This window comes from Hylobates moloch, unplaced genomic scaffold (assembly GCF_009828535.3).
Source record: "Hylobates moloch isolate HMO894 unplaced genomic scaffold, HMol_V3 SCAFFOLD_11, whole genome shotgun sequence".
Lineage (NCBI taxonomy): Eukaryota > Metazoa > Chordata > Mammalia > Primates > Hylobatidae > Hylobates > Hylobates moloch.
The window spans coordinates 31,750,479-31,768,523 of record NW_026652286.1 but is presented as its reverse complement, the minus strand read 5'-3'; the positions used below and the strand labels follow the sequence as shown (position 1 = coordinate 31,768,523).

Sequence of the window (18,045 nt, the reverse complement as noted above, 5' to 3'; positions counted from 1 at the left end):
ACACCCTCCCAGCACTGGGTGACACCGTCCCCCAAAGTCTGTAGACACACTGACTCCGGCCATGGGGCTGGTGTGGAGCCCCGAGGCCGAGGGTGAGTGCAGGGCAAAATGTGGGTGAGGAATTAGAGCAGGAAAGGCTCACCCTGGGCAGAGGCAGAGGTCGGAAGTGAGGCTCAAAGAACCAGATCCCCGGAGGTGGTCATCTTGGACAGCCATCTGCCTTCTGTAAGGCCCCCATCAGGGACAGAGGCCCAGGCTCCCAAATGGGCCATCCCACTTTTAACTGTCCAGGCTGCCTCGCTCCTGCCATGGTCCCTCCCTGACTTCCTGGGGGCCCAGGCGCTATGACTAGTTCCGGCAGTCGCGGGGCGCCATGTTGGTGGAGCGCCAGGGCTGCTAATGCTCCCGCCCCTCTTCCTCTTTGGCTCCCTCTCGCTCTTTCTCCAGACACCTCGAGGAATTCAACAACCCCTCCCCTACACACAGGCTTCTTCCAGGTGTGAAATTCCATGAAGGGCAGAGGGAAGGCAGGCATGTGGGAGTTTTCTGTCCCTTGAGTAGGAGAAAGTTTCAGCACAGGAGAACGTGCAGTCAGAAATCGCCTAGCTTGGGCTCCTGCTTGTATAGAGGAGAAAATTTGTGAACGAAGTGACGCCTAGAATTCCTAAAACTAGGACTAGAACCTGACATTTCTGACCCACAACCAAATGCTTCTGCCTGTGTTTGATGAGTTTAAATCAAAGTGGTACAACTAGAAAGAAACTTGGACTTCATCTAGGCTGAGATTTTGGATGTGAAGTTGGAGCCATGGAGGGAAGAAGGGAATCCGCTCCCACTCCAGCTCCCTTTAAATCGTCTTCTTTATTGGGATTTCCCCTAAGAGTCTGGAAGTGAATGAACTACTTCAAGAAGGGGAGAAGCCAAATGCACACCTCAGGCCATGGGCCTCCTTTTCCACCACTGGGTTGATGTCTGTGGCAGGCAGTCTCTATAAAGGCCCCTAGTGATCACTGCCTCCTGGAATCTGTGCCCTAGTAATCCCCTCCCCTCGAGTGTGGGCTGGACCTAGAGACTCACTTCTAACAAATAGAACATGGCAAAAATGACGGACTGTCACTCCAAGATTAGGTTACCCAAAGATTCTGCTTGTATCTTGCTCACCCTGTCTTACTTGATCTCACTCTCTCCACCTCTCTCTCTGAGGGAAGCCAGATGCCATGTTGCAAGATTTCCTCTAGAGAGGCCCTCTTGGCAGGGAACTGATGTCTCTGGCCAGCAGCCAGCGAGGACCTAAGATCTGTCAACAGCCATGTGAGTGAGCTCTGAAGCAGATTCCCCAGAGTCAGGTTGACGATGACTGCAGCCCTGGCTGATACCTCGACAGCATCCTTGTGAGAGACCTCGAAACCTTGGGAGGACACAGCTAAGCTGTGCCTGGCTTCTTGACCCACAGAAATTGTGTGATGATAATACATGCTTGGGGTGATTTGTCACACTGCAGTAGATAACGAATACAGGCCTTTCTGGAAGGGTGTTTTTCATGAGCAGGGACAGCCATGAAATTGCCACACTCTGGTGTTAGACTCATGTCAGGAGACCCAGGGTCCATTTTTGGCTCTGCCATTAATTCACTATATGGCCTTGGCCAAGACCTTAAACATTTATGGGCCTTAGTTTCTCCCAATGCTCAACTAGGGAGGACTTCATGATGGTTCCAATTGTATGTGACCGGAGAACTAGGAAAGGGAAGTTTCCATGCCTGAGATGACTGTTGACAGTCCTGAGAAAGGAGATAAAGGGGCAGATGCCTGATGGGTGCTGACCATCCCTTTTGCTCTTTTCTCCAGCCGTAAACCCCATGGCTTGAGGCATGGCCTCGGTCTTCAGTGACATCCTCTGACCTCAGAGGCCCTGGGTCTCAAGACCTGACAGGATGAGACTCAAGACACTGGCAGCTTCCTTGGGAGGAAGAGAACTGCCCTCCCCGCCCCATAGACTCTGTGCCCAGCATGTACCCTGCTTTCTGCCCCAAAGAAGCCTTAATTGGTCTCCTCCAGCTTTCTGTCCTCTCAAGGTCCCACAGAGACTCCTAGCTCAACCCTCTACCCCCAGGTGGAAAACTCCCTCAGGGGACCTGAGTGCCCAGAGGAAGTTTCAGAGGCAAACACCCACCTCTTCCTTTCCACAGACCCCTAGCAGCAGCACAGGCCCCTGCAGAGAGACAGGGCCCCCAAGCCTTCCCCTCTGTAGCCTAGGTGAAGGGCAGATGCTCTTCCCTCCACACCAGGCCTACAATGGTCCCCAAGGTTCCACTTCCCCCTCTTGAGCAGCAGGAAAGCCTGGGAAAAGACAGGCAGCTGCACCACTCCTAGGGGGATAAAAACAAGCCCAAATAAGGGTCCATTTATACCAACATTCCTTCAGGCTGCGAGGGAATGCCAGACCAGGGCAGTCTCCCCGCTGTGGCCTCCCCCTTACTGGGGCCAGGCCAGGCCTGAGTCTCTAGGCCGGGAAATGCCTTCTTGCGCCCCAGCAGGCAGGACTGCGGTGAGCAAACTCTCTCTTCTTTGAGTGTGCTTTTTCCTCTCACTGGGTCTCCCGGGAAGTTCCACTGAAGGTCAGCATGAGTTAGGGATCCCTCAGGGATTCCTGAAGCCCTGACAGGCAGTGTCAGTAGCTTCTGTGATCACCGCAGAGGGCTCCTACCACCTTTTATGCTCTGGCTGCCTCAGCCACCCTCCTCTTTCTCTCGCAAGCTATCCAATCCTCCTAACTCAGAATTTCTCAACCTCAGCACCTCTGACGTTTTGGGCTGGCCAATTATTTGTTGTGGGAGCTGCCCTGTACATTACAGATTGTAGAGGAGCATCCCTGGCCTCTACCCACTAGATGTCAGTAGCACACCCCCACCCCACTGGTTATAACACCCAAAATATCTCCAGATATGCCAAATACCAACCTCAGTGGAAAGCCACTGTTCTAAATTTAAAGGGCACTGATCAAGTGTCCTAGCTGCAGGGCTTTGTGAGAAGAAAGGCAAGTGGCAGAGAGGAAGGGATCCTCACTGGACCCATGGCCGCAAATCCACACACTCCTAGCTCTCTCCCTGTCTCTCTCACTCCTTCTCTCTCTCTCTCTCTCTCTCGCATACACACACACACACACACACACACACACACACACACACACAAAATAACTTGAAAGGCTGGTGTGTGTTTCTCTGTTGTATGAATGAAGACCAGGAGAAGGTTAAGTGGCTTGCCCCAAACCACACAGTTAGGCAGAGGCAGAGGTAGGACTCAAGCTAGGCCCACAGGCCCTGACCCGTACTGTTCACTATATTGCAGTCCCCCTTCTACAGATGAGAAACTCATGGCCCTTGGACTCTTCTGGAGCCTAAGAAGAGACTGCACCTCCCTTGCAGCTCGTGCTCCCCAGGAGTGTTGGTGTCTGCCCCCTACTTCTAGTGCCAGGCCCCCAGCATTCTCCAGCTCAGTCTGGGTTTCCTGAACCCCCTTGATTGAGTTGTACCTTCCAGTTTCTGAATTGTCCTGATCTTGGGTGATCGATTTGCATACCGTATCGATCTCAAGGGCTGTGTAATATGTTTGATTTGTGGCACTTTGCATAATTTTCTGATTAAGTTACTTATTTAACCTATTGACCTTTTCTCTTAATTACAGTATCTGGGTACTGCAAATGTTGAGTAGTAATCAAGTTTCTCGTTTCCCTGAGTGGAATTGCGTCCCTGCCACTTCCCTGCTTCTTCATGATGCTGGCTTCCTTTGGAGTGGGGCACATTGAGCCAGCTGGCCCCCACCTTAACCGAGAGGAGGAAGAGGGGTGCAAGTGGGGCCAGGTCTTTTCTGATCCCTGCTGTTCAGAAGTTCAGGACCAGGCCAAGACAAGGGAGAGCATTGGTTAGAATAAGTACAATAGTCTTGTCTTATCTCCAGGTTTGCTATCCAAGGTTTCAGTTATTCATGGTCAACCATGGTCTGAAAATAGGTGAGTACAATACAACAAGAATTTTAAGAGCGACAGAGAGCATATTCACATAATTTTATCACAGTATATTATAATTTTTCCATTGTATTACTGGTTATTGTTCATTTCTAACTGGTCCTACTTTAGAAATTAAACTTCATTATAGATGTGTATGTATGTGTGGGGAAAAATAAAACAGATGCTCCTCTACTTAAGATAGGGTTACAGTTTCTACTGACTGTATATCACTTTCACACTATGGTCAAGTTGAAAAATCCTAAGTTGAACAATTGTAAGTTGGGGACAATCTCTCTATATATACAGGGTTTGGAACTGTCCTTGGTTTCAAGCATCCACTGTGGTCTTGGGACACAACACCCGAGGATAAAAGAGGACGACTGTATTGACAGTTGAGTGGATGAATCAAGACAGGGGTGTGGCCCAGAAGTTTGGACACCGTAACAGTTAGCTGTGGTTTGTAACAAACCACCCCAAAATGTAGTGACCTAAAACAACACCCATCTATTATTTCTTATCAAGCTATGGGTTGGCTAGACATTTTTGAAGATCTGGGTCAGACTGGGATGATTTGGGCTGACTTCACTTATGCATCTGCAGTGAGTTAGTGATTTGCAGGGGCCTGACTGGTCTACCCCTCAGCTGGAATTACTGTGATCTACTCTTCCTGTCTCTGTCTCTCGTGTCCCTCCAGCAGGTTAATCTGGGCATGTTCTCATGAGACTATAAAAGAGCAAGGAGCAAGGTGGCAAGAGAGCAAGCCCTAGTGTACAGAGCTTGTGAAGCTTCTGCAGGCATCGCATTTGTTCCCATACCATTGGCCAAAGCAAGTGACCTAGAATAAAGGGGTATGGCGGAGCACCTTTCCCACAATAGGAGTAAAGAAACAGGTCTGGCAAGCCTTTCTCTGTCTGCCTCAGCATAAGAGGGACCCTAATTAGGTGTTGAGAGTCTTGACACAAGTGCACAACACAGGTGAGCCTCCTCTTCTTGCTCCACCCATCTGAGCACCCGCCCCCAAACTCTAAAGCTGAATGCTGTGAGCTTAGGCTCCAGGGAAATGAGGGTTCAAGGTGCAGTTCACTACTGCCTCTTATTTTGGCATCTACTTCTTGGAGGACCTCAATTAAGATACCCTTTTGGAGCTGTTACAAACCTGCTTGTTTCCTAGTCATAGTGGGGCAGGAGAAGACAGAGAGGCTGTCTCAAGCTCTTGGTGGCTGCGATCACTGTCCTCTTTCCTAGTGGGGTATGTCATCTTTGCTCTTGCTTCTCTGGAATAAGTGGAATACTGCTTCTGCCTCTAAGGGATCTATGCAGGATGGGGCACAGTTCTTTCCTACTCTCTGATCTCTAACCCTATCTGAAAGGGGAAGAATTGGCCCCATGGAGGACCCCAGATTATTTTCAGAAATCCCCTCCACCAGCATCCAAATACCTCCTCTCCCCTGTTTGGTAGAATGTCCATTGTCTGCCAAAATCTACTCTCTGCTCCTTTCATAGAAAGAGCTTTTTGTTTGTTTGTTTGTTTTGTTTTACAACTTTATTGAAGTATTAATTACATACAACAATCTGCACATATACAATAAAGTACACAATTTGATGAGTTGGATGCATGGACACATCCATGAAACTACTACCATAATCAAAACAGTGATCATAGCCATCACTCCAGAAGTGTCTTTCTGCCCTTTTGTAGTTCTTCACTTCTCCTCAGCCTCCCTCATGCCCAGGAAGTCACTAATATGCTTTTTTGTTACTAGACATTGGATTGAATTTTCTAACATCTTATATAATTGGAACCACGCAATATGTACTCTTTTTGGTACACTCACCATAATTATTTTGAAGTTCGTCCCTCTTGTTGCATATACCAACAGTTCATTCTTTTTTATCATGGAGTAGTATTCCATTATGTGAATATACCACAATTTGCTTTATTCATCCACTTGTTGAAGGAAAACTTGAATTGTTTCCAGTTTGGAGCTTGCTGTGGTTTGAATGTTCAAATTCAAATGTTGAAACTTAATCCCCAATGCAATAGTATTAAGAGATGGGACCTTTAGAAAGGGATTAGGTTATGAAAGCTCCACCATCATGAATGGGATTAGTACCCTTATATAAGGATACACAGCATTCACCCCCTTCCACCATGTGAGGATGGAACAAGAAGTATGGTCTTTGAAGCAGAGAGCCCACACCAGACGCTGAATCTGCTGGTGCCTTGATCTTGGACTTCCCAGCCTCCAGAACTGTGAGAAATAAATTTTTGTCATTTGTAAGCCACTCAGTTTAGTATATTTTGTTACAGCAGTCCAAATGGACTAAGACAGGGCTATTACAAATAAAGTTGCTATATTTATATACAAGTAGACATATGCTTCCTTCTCTTGGGTAAATATGTAGAAGTAGATTGTCTAGGTCATGCAGTAGCTGTATGTTTATCCTTGAAAGAAACGGCCAAGATACTGTTTGAAATGACTATACATTTTACATTCCCACAAGTGGCGTATGAGAATTCTAGTTGCTTTATATTCTCACCAACATGTGGAGCGATCAGCCTTTTTAATTTTAGCCATCCTAGTGGTAGAGTAGTAACATCTCATTGCAGGTTTAATTCGTATGTGTATTTGCCATCCATCTATATTATCTTCTCTTAAACTGGGCATATGATTGTTGAACTACAGACTCTATTTTTCAGCTTCCCTTGCAGCTATTTGTGGTCATATGATTAGTAAAAGATGAAAGAAAATTATTTTTCACTCATGCTTGCTTAAATGAAAATTGCTTGCCCTCAATTTGTACTTTGTATCAATCAGCTATTGCTGTAATAATACTGCATAAAATCACTCAAAACTCAGAAGCAAATAAACACAAGTATCTATTGCTTATTCACAGGTCTGCAGGCTTTTGAGTAGCTGCTATGTTCCTGGTTAGGGGTTGAGTTCAGGTCAGTTCCACATGTTTCATTCTAGCACCACAGCTCCAGAAATAGCAGCTACCTTGGGCAGGTTTTGCTCATGTCTGAGGTCAGAAGCTTCCAAAGGATCAAACAGAAACTCATGATACCTCTTCAGGCCTAGATATAGAGCTAGAGCAGGGAAGTTTACCCAACCTGTTAAGCTGAATCAGAAGGAAGTTAAAATATATTAAATAATATATAATCTACCAATGCACTCTTCCTCTTCCCTTTAGCTGGAACATGGATGTGTTTGTAATGCACTTTTGGCCCTATGGGTTATCATTCTAAAGGAGCATCAGGATGGAGGGAACCTAGGTGCCTGAGAGTTCTTGTGGAGTAGAACCACCTGCTGACCTGGATGGCGATGCTCACTTGATGATTGTTAAGTTAGAATAAGATAACCTCCATCTTTTTAATGACACTTTATTTTTAACCCTCTTTGTTTCAGCAGCCTAGATGCTACTCTAATATGTGCTCCAGCTGTTTCTTTTCCAGCACAAGGAAAATTTTTGTTTTGCTTTGCTTTAATCTCTTTTCAGGTGGAAAAAAAAATGCCTAGGAAGCATTCTTTCATGTCTAGCCACCCAGAAGAGGGAAGGTCCTAGGGTCAAAATGCAAAAGTTAATACTTCACGCTACCATCTTGCCACAGAAGCTACTCCCCTGGGTGTTCCCAAGAATCCTGGGAACCAGTTTGCCATATTCAGAACACTTCCTTCCCTGGTCTTCGGTGCACATGTTCACTTTCCTCTTAAACTGAGCTCCTTGCCTTCTCTCGTCACTGAGTTCTCTCTTCCCCAGGCTTATGGCTGGTCTAGCAGAACCAGGTGCCAGGCCTGGCGGGAGACTCCTTGTCTCTTAACTGACAGTGCCTCCACCTAGCCTTGCAGCTCCACTCGACAAATACTAAATAACAGGCTCTGGCATCTGCTGAAGCTCTGCACTCATTAACACACTGGGAGGTAAGTGCAGGCAACCAGGGAGAATTTACTCTGCAGCAACAGGCTTCTCATATAGAAGCCAAACACACCCCAGCAGGTATCAAGTACAGAGGTTGGGGGCCTCCAAATGCCGCCAAAATTGTTCCATTCTTCCTCTCCATAAAGCCAGCCTTTTCCTCTCCTGCCTGATGTCTTCTACAGCTCTGGCCCCTTTCTGATGCCCCTTTTGCAGGTGTAGCTGTCAAGCTCTTCTCCAGGGGAGTTTTCTAAGAGCCTGGAAAACTGCAGGCCTCATCTGCCACTTCCCCTCTTCCCTGCACACACTCTCTGGCCACTAGCAACTCCACCCCATTCTATTTAGCACCCAGATCTCACTGCTTGCTCTTCTGTCATTCTGCAATGCCAGTACCTTCCTATTCACCTGGCAAACCCCTGTCCATCCTTCAGGTCCTGATCAAATGACACCTCCTCCAGGAAGCCTTTCTCTAGGCTTCCAAACACAGTGGCTATTTTGTCCTCTAGTTTCCACTGATTGACAACCATCTTTCTGTTCTAGTTTCAGCTTCTCTGCACTATTGTTAACTATGTATCTGTTTCCTTCCACCTACCAAGCTGTATGTACTTTGAAGAAATGGTCAAGGCGATTTTTATATTTTGGTCTCCAGCGCCTGGCATAGTGTCAGAAAGATTGCAAGTGTTCAGTCAGTATTTGCTGATGACTGGAGGGAGGAATGAATGACCAAAAATAGACAAATGAATAAACAAATAGGTATATAGAAGCCTGCTCAGATGTCTTTTCCCCTTCTAGCACTTATTTCTGTTGATTGTGTATTATACATTCATTTTTTATCTCCTCTTCCACTCTACTGTTAGCACCAGGAAGACACAGGCATCTCTTTTATTTACAGCTGTATCGTCAGTGTCCAGCTCAGAGCCTGGGCCTTAAAAGATACACAATAAACAACTGTTTGTCTAAATTAAAAAATAAAAGATGACTACATTGGAGTACACATAAAAGCATGAGTATATACCAGGATAAAAGCAAGAAGATCCAGTCAGTTTTGTAAACTAGAGAGACTTGGGAAATTCTTCTTGGGGAAAGACTGCTCTTTTCTTGGGAGAAAGAAAACTATAACTGGCCTCTCAGTTTTATAAAGGCAAGGCTGCAGGCATACTGTAAAAGTGCATGTTAAGGAAATTCAGGGCCAAACTTAAGAGTCTGCCCTATGAATAAGGGCGTGTATGTATTCGTACCTTAATTGTATGTATGTATGTATGTATGTATGTATTTATTTATTTTGAGGCAGAGTCTCCCTCATGTAACCCAGGCTGGAGTGCAGTGGCGTGATCTCGGCTCACTGCAACCTCCATCTGCTGGGTTCAAGCCATTCTTCTGCCTCAGCCTCCTGAGTAGCTGGGATTACAGGTGCCCGCCACCATACCCAGCTAATTTTTGTACTTTTAGTAGAGACGGGGTTTCACCATGTCGGCCAGACTGGTCTTGAACTCCTGACCTTAAGTGATTTGCCCACCTCAGACTCCCAAAGTGCTGGGATTACAGGCGTGAGCCACTGCGTCAGGCTGTTAATTTTTTTTTTTTAATATTAAAAGAGTGGCAGTTTTTCATTTTTGTTCTGTTTTCTTCTTCCTGATGAGTAGGAAGGTAGAGGTTCCATGGCTTTGGGCCCAGATAAGAGAAGACCCTGAGTTGAGTGGAAGCAGTAGTGCCCCTCCTTGGCCGCTGCCTGGAGATGGAGGCCACTAGGACCTGGAAAAGGAGGTGAAAGGGCTCCTTGTGATGGGCCATAAATAGTAGGCCTTGGGAACTTTGTCATAAAAGGTGTAATTTTAAGTTTTCCTTCTCTGTGTCGCCATTCTCTTAGAATATCCTCAATACTATCCATGACTCATGACAACTTTGTGTCACTGGAGACTTGGAGAGTAAAGGAGGCTCCTGTGTCCATACTTGGGGCAAACACGGGGAGAAAAGGGAAGGGTCCACAGAAGCAGGGACAGTGAGAGAGCATGCGGAAAAAGCCCAGGCCTATAGCTCACAGACAGAGGTGTCGAGCAGCAATGGCTGCAGGCCAACACTCCCCAGAAAGCTTCAGAAAGTCGGACCGAGATGCCCTCTGGTCAGGCAGGGTGAAGGCTCTGGCATCACATTTGAATGGTAAAGGAAGAGGGGCCATAAGAACCTGGAGAATGGAAGAAAGGAAGGAATGGAGGGAGGGAGGAAAATAAATAGATGGATGGTTGGGTGGGTGGATGGATAGCTGGATGGGAGGGTGGATGGATGGATGGATGGGTGGATGGATGGATGGATGGGTGGGTGGATGGATGGATGGGTGGGTAGATGGATGAATAGATAACTAGCTACCTACCTGCAGGTAATAGACCCAAACAGAGTGACTGGCCACTTGGATGTCTGAGTTAAAAGGAAATGGGTGAATGCATTACCCATCAGGAACTCACTTTCCTGCCTAGAATCCTAAAACACAAGCCTGTCTCTTCTGCTTCCTGGCCCTCTGCCCTGGCAACCCCTATCCCAGGCAGAGAGGGATTGTGCCTCAATCAGCCCAGGGGAGGAGAGCTCTAGTTAAAATATTCAACTGCAACAGTTAAGAATGCACACTGATTAGTAGAGTGCATTCCAGGCCCCGCTACTGCACTCCACAGCAGTAGCCTGATTAGTGAAGGAGGCCGTTCAATCAGCACAGCCCGCAGCACTCAGGGCCCTGGCACTGCCAGCTCCTCACAGGCTGGCCCTCGAGGGCGGATGGGGCAGGAAAAGGGATGTGGCTGTTGCTGACTCCTAGGCAGTCAGCTTTGCTCCCAGCCTTCTGCCCACCCCTCTGAGACCAGGACCCTGAGTCTTCCAGGCACCTACCATTTAACCACTTAATTATCACAGCACTTTGAAGCTGATATTAATGCTATTCCCATTTTATAGATGAGAAGACTGAGACCATAGTACTAGAATTCAAACCCAGGTCCAAAGTCCACATTTAATAGTCCCTGCTAGAGTGAAGGAGCTCAGTCAGGCACTGGCAGGGGCCCTTTAAATCCAAAAGGCTGGCCAGGTGGGGTGAGGCTGATGGGGATGGGATTATCCCTTTTGTGGGCTTGTCTTGGCTTCTACAAAGCAGAAGACCCCATAGACCTCCATTCCTGGACTTACCTACAGCTCCCTGGACACCCCATTAGTCCCTCAGACCACAAGAACTATCCCTTCCCCCTGCCCTACCAGCTGACCTCACAGCCCCGACGTCCTTTTGCAGCCGTCATGTCCAAAGCCAGGAACCCAGCCTCCTGGTTTTCCTGAGCTGGCAGCACTGGCTCTAGGGGACCCCTTCATATCACAACTCCTCTTCTTTGTGAGAGCTTAACAAGGTGCTACAAAGCTTCCACTGACTCAGAACATAGGCGAGGGTGGCCAAGTCTCATTCCTACTGCTCCTGCCTCTCCCAATTCCTAGTCTGGCCCAGACGACCCTCTTCAGTCTTCCCAGCATCCACCCCTCCTTTCTTTTCTTTCCTCATATCCCATCTGCATCACTCCCACACCCCACAAATGCTACAAAACTCACCTAGGCTGCTCACTCTGCCATTCAATTCCCTCCTCTTCCTCCTACCCATCCATGCAATAAACACCAGCTCCTCCTTCAAGACCCAACTTGATGGCCGGGTGCGGTGGCTCATGCCTGTAATCCCAGCACTTTGGGAGGTTGAGGCGGGCAGATCACAAGGTCAGGAGATCGAGACCATCCTGGCTAACACGGTGAAATCCCGTCTCTACGAAAAAATAGGAAAAATTAGCCAGGCATGGTGGCGGGCGCCTGTAGTCCCAGCTACTCGGGAGGCTGAGGCAGGAGAATGGCGTGAACCTGGGAGGCAGAGTTTGCATGAGCCAAGATCGTGCCAATGCACTCCAGCCTGGGCGACAGAGCAAGACTCCGTCTCAAAAAAAAAGACACAGCTTGCGTATCCTTTTCTTGATGGAGCCCTCTTAACCCCTCTCCTCCACCATCCCATGACTTAAATAGCTACCCCTCCTGTGGGTTATCCTGGGTCCGTTCCATCATCAGAGGTCTGAGAATACCCAAGTGTTCTTTTTTATTCTCATGTTTGCTCCTCTGCCAGGTTGTCAGAGTTTGAAGGCAAATTATTGCTCTTCTTCCTCTTTATTCCTCCAGCACCCAGCTGGGAGTAGGTACTTAATGATGTTGGCTTAATCACTGATTCTCAAAACCCTTCTGTCCACCCTAGCACACTGCCTGGGACATTGTATTAAATAGTTGATTAATAAGTGAATGTGGGTGGGTAGGGACTGGGGAAGAGCCCATTGTTCAAGATAGGTTCAAGTTTTTGCAGAGTAAGCATGAGCCGTGAGTCCCTGGCAGTGAGACATTTCAAAAGCCTCCTCTGACCCACTGAATGCAGTGGATTCAATGTTGCTTCAGAAGACCTTTGTGGTTGAGGCTGGGCACGGTGGCTCATGCCTGTAAGTCCAAATTTTGGGAGGCCGAGGCGGGTGGATCACTTGAGGTGAGGAGTTCAAGACTAGCCTGGCCAACATGGTGAAACCCCATCTCTATTAAAAGTACAAAAATTAGCTGGGTGTGGTGACACACGTCTGTAGTCCCAGCTACTCAGGAGGCTGAGGTGGGAGAATCCCTTGAACCCTGGAGGTTGAGGTTGCAGTCAGCCGAGATTGTGCCATTCCACTCTAGCTTGGGTGACAGAGTGAGGCCCTGTCTTATTAAAAAAAAAAAAAAAAAAAAGCCTTCATGGTTTCATGGTTTCATGTGGAACCCACACTGCTTTTACTTGTCTCCAGGCAGAAGGGACAATGAATTGTGACCCGGAATTAATCAGATGAGACCTGATGACAGAAGTACATCACAGAGCTAGGAAGAGAGATTACTAAGCAACACGGTGAGAGCTCCATCCTCTGGGTATTCAGCCAACTACAGATCACTCAAAGGCAGACATTCTGGGATTTTCCATCCATCAAGCTGAATCAGAGTACAAGGCCAAAACCAGTGAATGACAAAGCAACCCCATGCCCAGCTTAAGAGTTTCCTCAGAGAGTTTGTCTTGTAGGAGTCATTAGATACTAATTTGATTCTATTTGCATGTGCACACCCTGCCCTTTGCCAAGCAGGGAGAGGATCACACTTGAGAGCTAGCGCTCAGCTCAGTCTCTTCTCCACACCATGCTAGTGGACCAAGAACAAGGTTATAGGTGTGGCAAGCAAACCCTGCCAATGCTCTAAGTATATGTTTGATGTAATCTTATTTCTCATAAAATTAAGAGGATAATATTTTTAGGTGATGCAGAGTATGAGACTGTCAGGTTACTCTGAATCTCTTTCTCTCTCTCTCTTTATGGTAAAAATTAAGTTCCATTAGGAAAATTCTTCCTCCCCTTCCTTCCTCCCATTGGTCTTTCCTCCTAAGATCCAGGTAGCTCTGAGAAAGTTTGTTTCATCTATGCTTTGGCCTGGGAATCCTCCTTTTGTTAATCTACACAAATAAAATCATCTTAAAGATAGAAAGCTTTTGTACAAAAATGTCCTTCATAGTGTTTTCTATATTAGCAAAATGTTGTACAAATAATATATAATCTAATATCTTTAAAAAGGGGAAATGGTTAAATAAATTATAGCACAAAAATTCTGTGAGATATATAGGTGATGATTAGATGACAATGTCAGGTCAGTTCAATAAATACATGTTCATTAGTTCCCATATGCCAGGCACTGAAATAGGCATCTGTCTTATATGTATACGTATGTAACAAACCTGCACGTTGTGCACATGTACCCTAGAACTTAAAGTATAATTTAAAATATATATATATATAAAGAAAGATAAATAAGATATGGACCCCTAAAGGAAACTCACTATTTTCAGATTATAAGAGAAAACATTTGCATATATTAAATTGTAAAAGAACAATACATGAACTATGCTGGAAAATCGTTTCTTTCATGTATACACAGTATGTTCTTCACACCATTACATTTCTCCTAATAACCCCATTAACATAACCCACACTCCCATCTTGCCACTGTGAGATTGTCCTTCACTTCCTATCCTGGGTCAGGAAGAATTGCACTCCCAGGGATGTTCACACACATAATTCAGCCCTGGTCATCCTTCTCACTGTGTGTCATCTTGAGCTAACGTATCAGTGTTTGCAGTAGCCAGAGACTCACTTGCAGCCCATTCAGGGGAAGCCTTGGCCAGATCACTCTGCTAACCACCACTGCCTGCCCCAACATTGTCCCCAGGGCCATCCAAGGAGAAAGAAGTGGAGAACAAGGGCAGTTTGCAGCCTCACAGAGTTGTTATTAGAAACAGGCAGTTTCACATGGCCTCACACAGACCTACGCTGCCCCTGTCCATGGCTGTGATAGCATCTTAGATAGATGGTTCTAGGGAGAGGAAAGGATGAAAGAGTGGGCCTCTCAATCGTGATTGCCACCAACTTGGGCCTGGGCTCTTTACTGTCACTAGCAGAGAGATTAATCCCAAAGAAAATTCTTAGGGCTGGGCTGGGTGGTCAGGAGAGGCTCCTGAGCCAGCCTCACACTGTGCCCCACGACCTTTCCCCAGGGCAGTATCAGCTGTAATGAGCAGCGATGGCCAACAGACCAGTCATCCCTTGCCCTGGTGGGGTTCCCCTTTCCTCCATGGTAATGTAACTTCTGTATTTTAGTATCCTGAAGAAAGACTACATCTCTCATACTCCCCTGCAGGCAGGCAGGATAAGTTCTGGCCAATGGGATGCAAGCAAAAGGGTTACAGCTTCCCTAAACCTTTCTTAAAAGGAAGCTGGGATATACCCTTTGCCCTGTTTATTTATCCCTTCCTCCATCTTGTTTTCTGGAATGCAGATATGCTGTGTAAAGCTTTAGTTGCCATTTGAATCATGAGAATGAGGACCATATTCTAGAGATGGAGAGGCATGAGCTAGGAGTTGCTTAAGAGGAGCAGAAATGCCTCACCAGCCATGCATTGCTTACTAGGCCCAAGTTGGTGCCAATCATGCTTGAGAGGCCCACTGTTTCATCCTTTCCTCTCCCTAGAACCATCCACCTAAGATGCTGTCACAGCCATGGACAGGGGCAGTGCACATCTGTGTGAGGCCATGTGAACTGCCTGAGAGCAAAATAACACTTTCTCTTCCTCCTCCTCCTTTTTTATTATTTTAAGCTACCGCTTATTTGGGTCTCTGAAATTTGCAGCAGAATCTAATACAGTGTCCCTTCCTCCCCGTAATCTCGTTGGTATCATCTCCAGAAGCCTTCAAAATGGAATATGGTCAGCTTCTCCATCCTTTCTTCCTCTCTCAGTAAACTTCATAATTCTTATGCTGATTTCTTCATGACCACCTCAGTAACCTTTGAATACCTCATACCAAGGGAAGTGGGAGGTATAACCTCTGTCAAACCAAAAACTTGTGTTATAAACAACCTAAGTATTAAATATGGCAAATATGATTAACTGTTAGTCATAGGATGATTTTTATTTCTTCCCATTTCTAAATTTTCCTATTTTCTTCAATGAGCATTTATTGCCTTTATAATTAAAGGTAAACAACCTAATAAAAATGATCTGTTATGTCTCAAATCAAAAAATGTAGAAATGCCTCTGAGGATGTGATGGTTAATATTAGATGTAAACTTGATTGAAGGATGCCTAGATAACTGGTAAATTATTGTTTCTGGGTGTGTCTGTGAGAGTGTTGCCAGAGGAGATTGACATATGAGTCAGTGGATTGGGAGAGGATGACCCACTCTCCCTCAGTGCAAGTGGGCACCATCCAATCGGCTGCCAGTGCAGCTAGAACAAAGCAGACAGAAGAAGGAGGGATAAACTGGCTTGCTGAGTCTTCTGGCTTTCATCTTTCTCTCATGCTAGATACTTCCTGCCCTTGGACATTAGACTCCAGGCTCTTCAGCCTTTGGACTCTTGGACTTATACTAGTAGTTTGCTGGGGGCTCTCAGGCCTTTGGCAACAGACTAAAGGCTACACTGTTGGCTTCCTTACTTTTGAGGTTTTTGGACTCGGACTGAGCCACAACTCGCTTCCTACCTCCTCAGCTTGCAGACGGCCTATCATGGGAATTGTGATCATGTGAGTCAATTCTCTGTAACAAACTCCTTTTCATATATACATCTATTATATTACTTCTGTCTCTCTGGAGAACCCTGACTAATACAGAGGACAACCGAAAAGTCCAGAGGATAATAGGTATTGTCAGAGTGGGCAAAGAAAGGAGTGATGCCCCTCTTAAGGAACCATGTACAGAAGGTGAATTTGGCCAGTTACCATGCCAAGTGACTTGCATGTGCTATCTCTAGTATACATAAACCCCAGAGACAGGTACTGTTTCTGTTTCATAGATAAGAAATTATAAGGCTCAGAAAAATTAAATATTTTCTTCAAGGTCACACAGCTGGATAGAGTTGGAATTTGAATTCAAGACTCCCCAACTAGAAAGCCCATACCATGTCACCATACGAAGCTATTTTACTTGCCTAGATATTTTCAGAATTGGACCCACCATATCACCCTTATGAGAGTCAGAACTCTAACTGTTGGTTACACATGTAAGAAACCCCAACCCAAGCTACAATAAGAAAAGAGAATTAACTGGCTCACAAAGCTAAAAGTCTGGGGGCGGGGGGTGGGGGGTAGTTTTAGCTTCAGCTTGACTGGAGCTCAAACCATTTCATCAGAACTCATTTTTCTGTCTTTCAGCCCTTTTTTTTGAGACATCTCAGTTGACAACCTGAGCAATAGCTCTAACCTGGAGGCATCCGGCTTTATAGCCAAAGAGAAAAAGCACAGACCTTTGTCCCAGAATTCTCATCAAAGGTGTCTTTCATCTCATTGGCCCTGTGTGAGTCATGTGCCCACCCCTAAACCAATCACCATGGCCTCAGGAATGCATTGTGTTGAGTAGTTTAGGCTGGGGGCAGTTTTATCCCCATCCAAACAACAGAGCTGAAATCCGAGGAGAAATGATTTCCCAAAGAAAATTCCAAGAATCATTTAACAGAAGAAATGTGCAAGATGCTGGGGACAGAACTACAGGCATCCGCCAAGCTCCCAAGCCCTGTAACAAACCTCCACTGCCCTAGGACTCAGCCTCCTGAGGAACCACTTCTTTGTGTAAATACTTAAACCCATCCCATGGCTGACACGCACGTGGCCCATGGAAAAATGGCTTCTGTAGGACACGCCTCCTCCTTTTCCCAAATGGACTTGTGTTCTTAAAATCCTTTAATGAGGAGCAAGCATCACTCATCTATCTGGATGTGGACTCAGGGCCAGAGGCATTTGATGATTTATTAATTGACCCACCAAATCTAGTTCGTCCCCATAGGCCAATGCTAACAGGCCATTTCATTTATTACTTGGCAAAGTTAGACTTCATGAAGCAGATCCCTTTTCAATTACTTCTTACAGAAAAATTTCCTTTGGCAATTCAGTGCAATGAACTTTTATTAAGCACCAAGTGTGTGTCATGGACTGCTGGGCTGGGTACAAAGATGTGCTCACAACCCAGCAGATGGGACAGGTCTGTGAATGAATGAGTGCAGTGCTGTTCAGACAATGTTCTATTCATTTTCTAAGGCAGCCATAAGAAATTACCACAAACTTGGTGGTTTCACACAAAAGAAATTTATTCACTCACACTTCTGGAGGCCAGAAGTCTGAAATCAAGGCATTGGCAGGGCTGGTTCCTTCTGGAAACTCTGAGAAACAATCAGTTCCATGCCTCTCTCCTAGCTTCTGGTTTCCATCAGCAATCCTTGGCATCCTCTGATTTGTAGACGGGTCGCTGCCATCTCTCTGTCTCCATCTCTGACTTCTGTCTCCGTCTTCACCTGGACTTCCCCTCCGTGTCTGTTAAATCTCCTTCTGCCTTTTCTCTTTGGATCTTGGGCCTACCCTAATCCAAGATGATTGAAACTCAAGATCCTTAACTTAATATTATCTACCAAGACCCCTTTTCACAATAAGGTTGCATTGACAGGTTCTGAGTGGGTGTGTCTTTTGGGAATCCACCATTTCACCCACAGCAGTTGCTTTGCAGGGTGTGGCGATGCATCAGAGG

At 46.2% G+C, this 18,045-nt stretch overlaps 1 long non-coding RNA gene across 1 annotated transcript; it reads left to right on the top strand.

The window, feature by feature from the left end:
* Positions 1–359: 359 nt before the first annotated feature.
* On the top strand, positions 360–13,872 carry LOC131384580 (uncharacterized). The gene is made up of 3 exons (XR_009215576.1): positions 360–497; positions 1,213–1,311; positions 12,747–13,872. It is a non-coding gene; the product is annotated as an uncharacterized LOC131384580 (long non-coding RNA).
* The last annotated feature ends 4,173 nt before the right edge of the window (positions 13,873–18,045 follow it).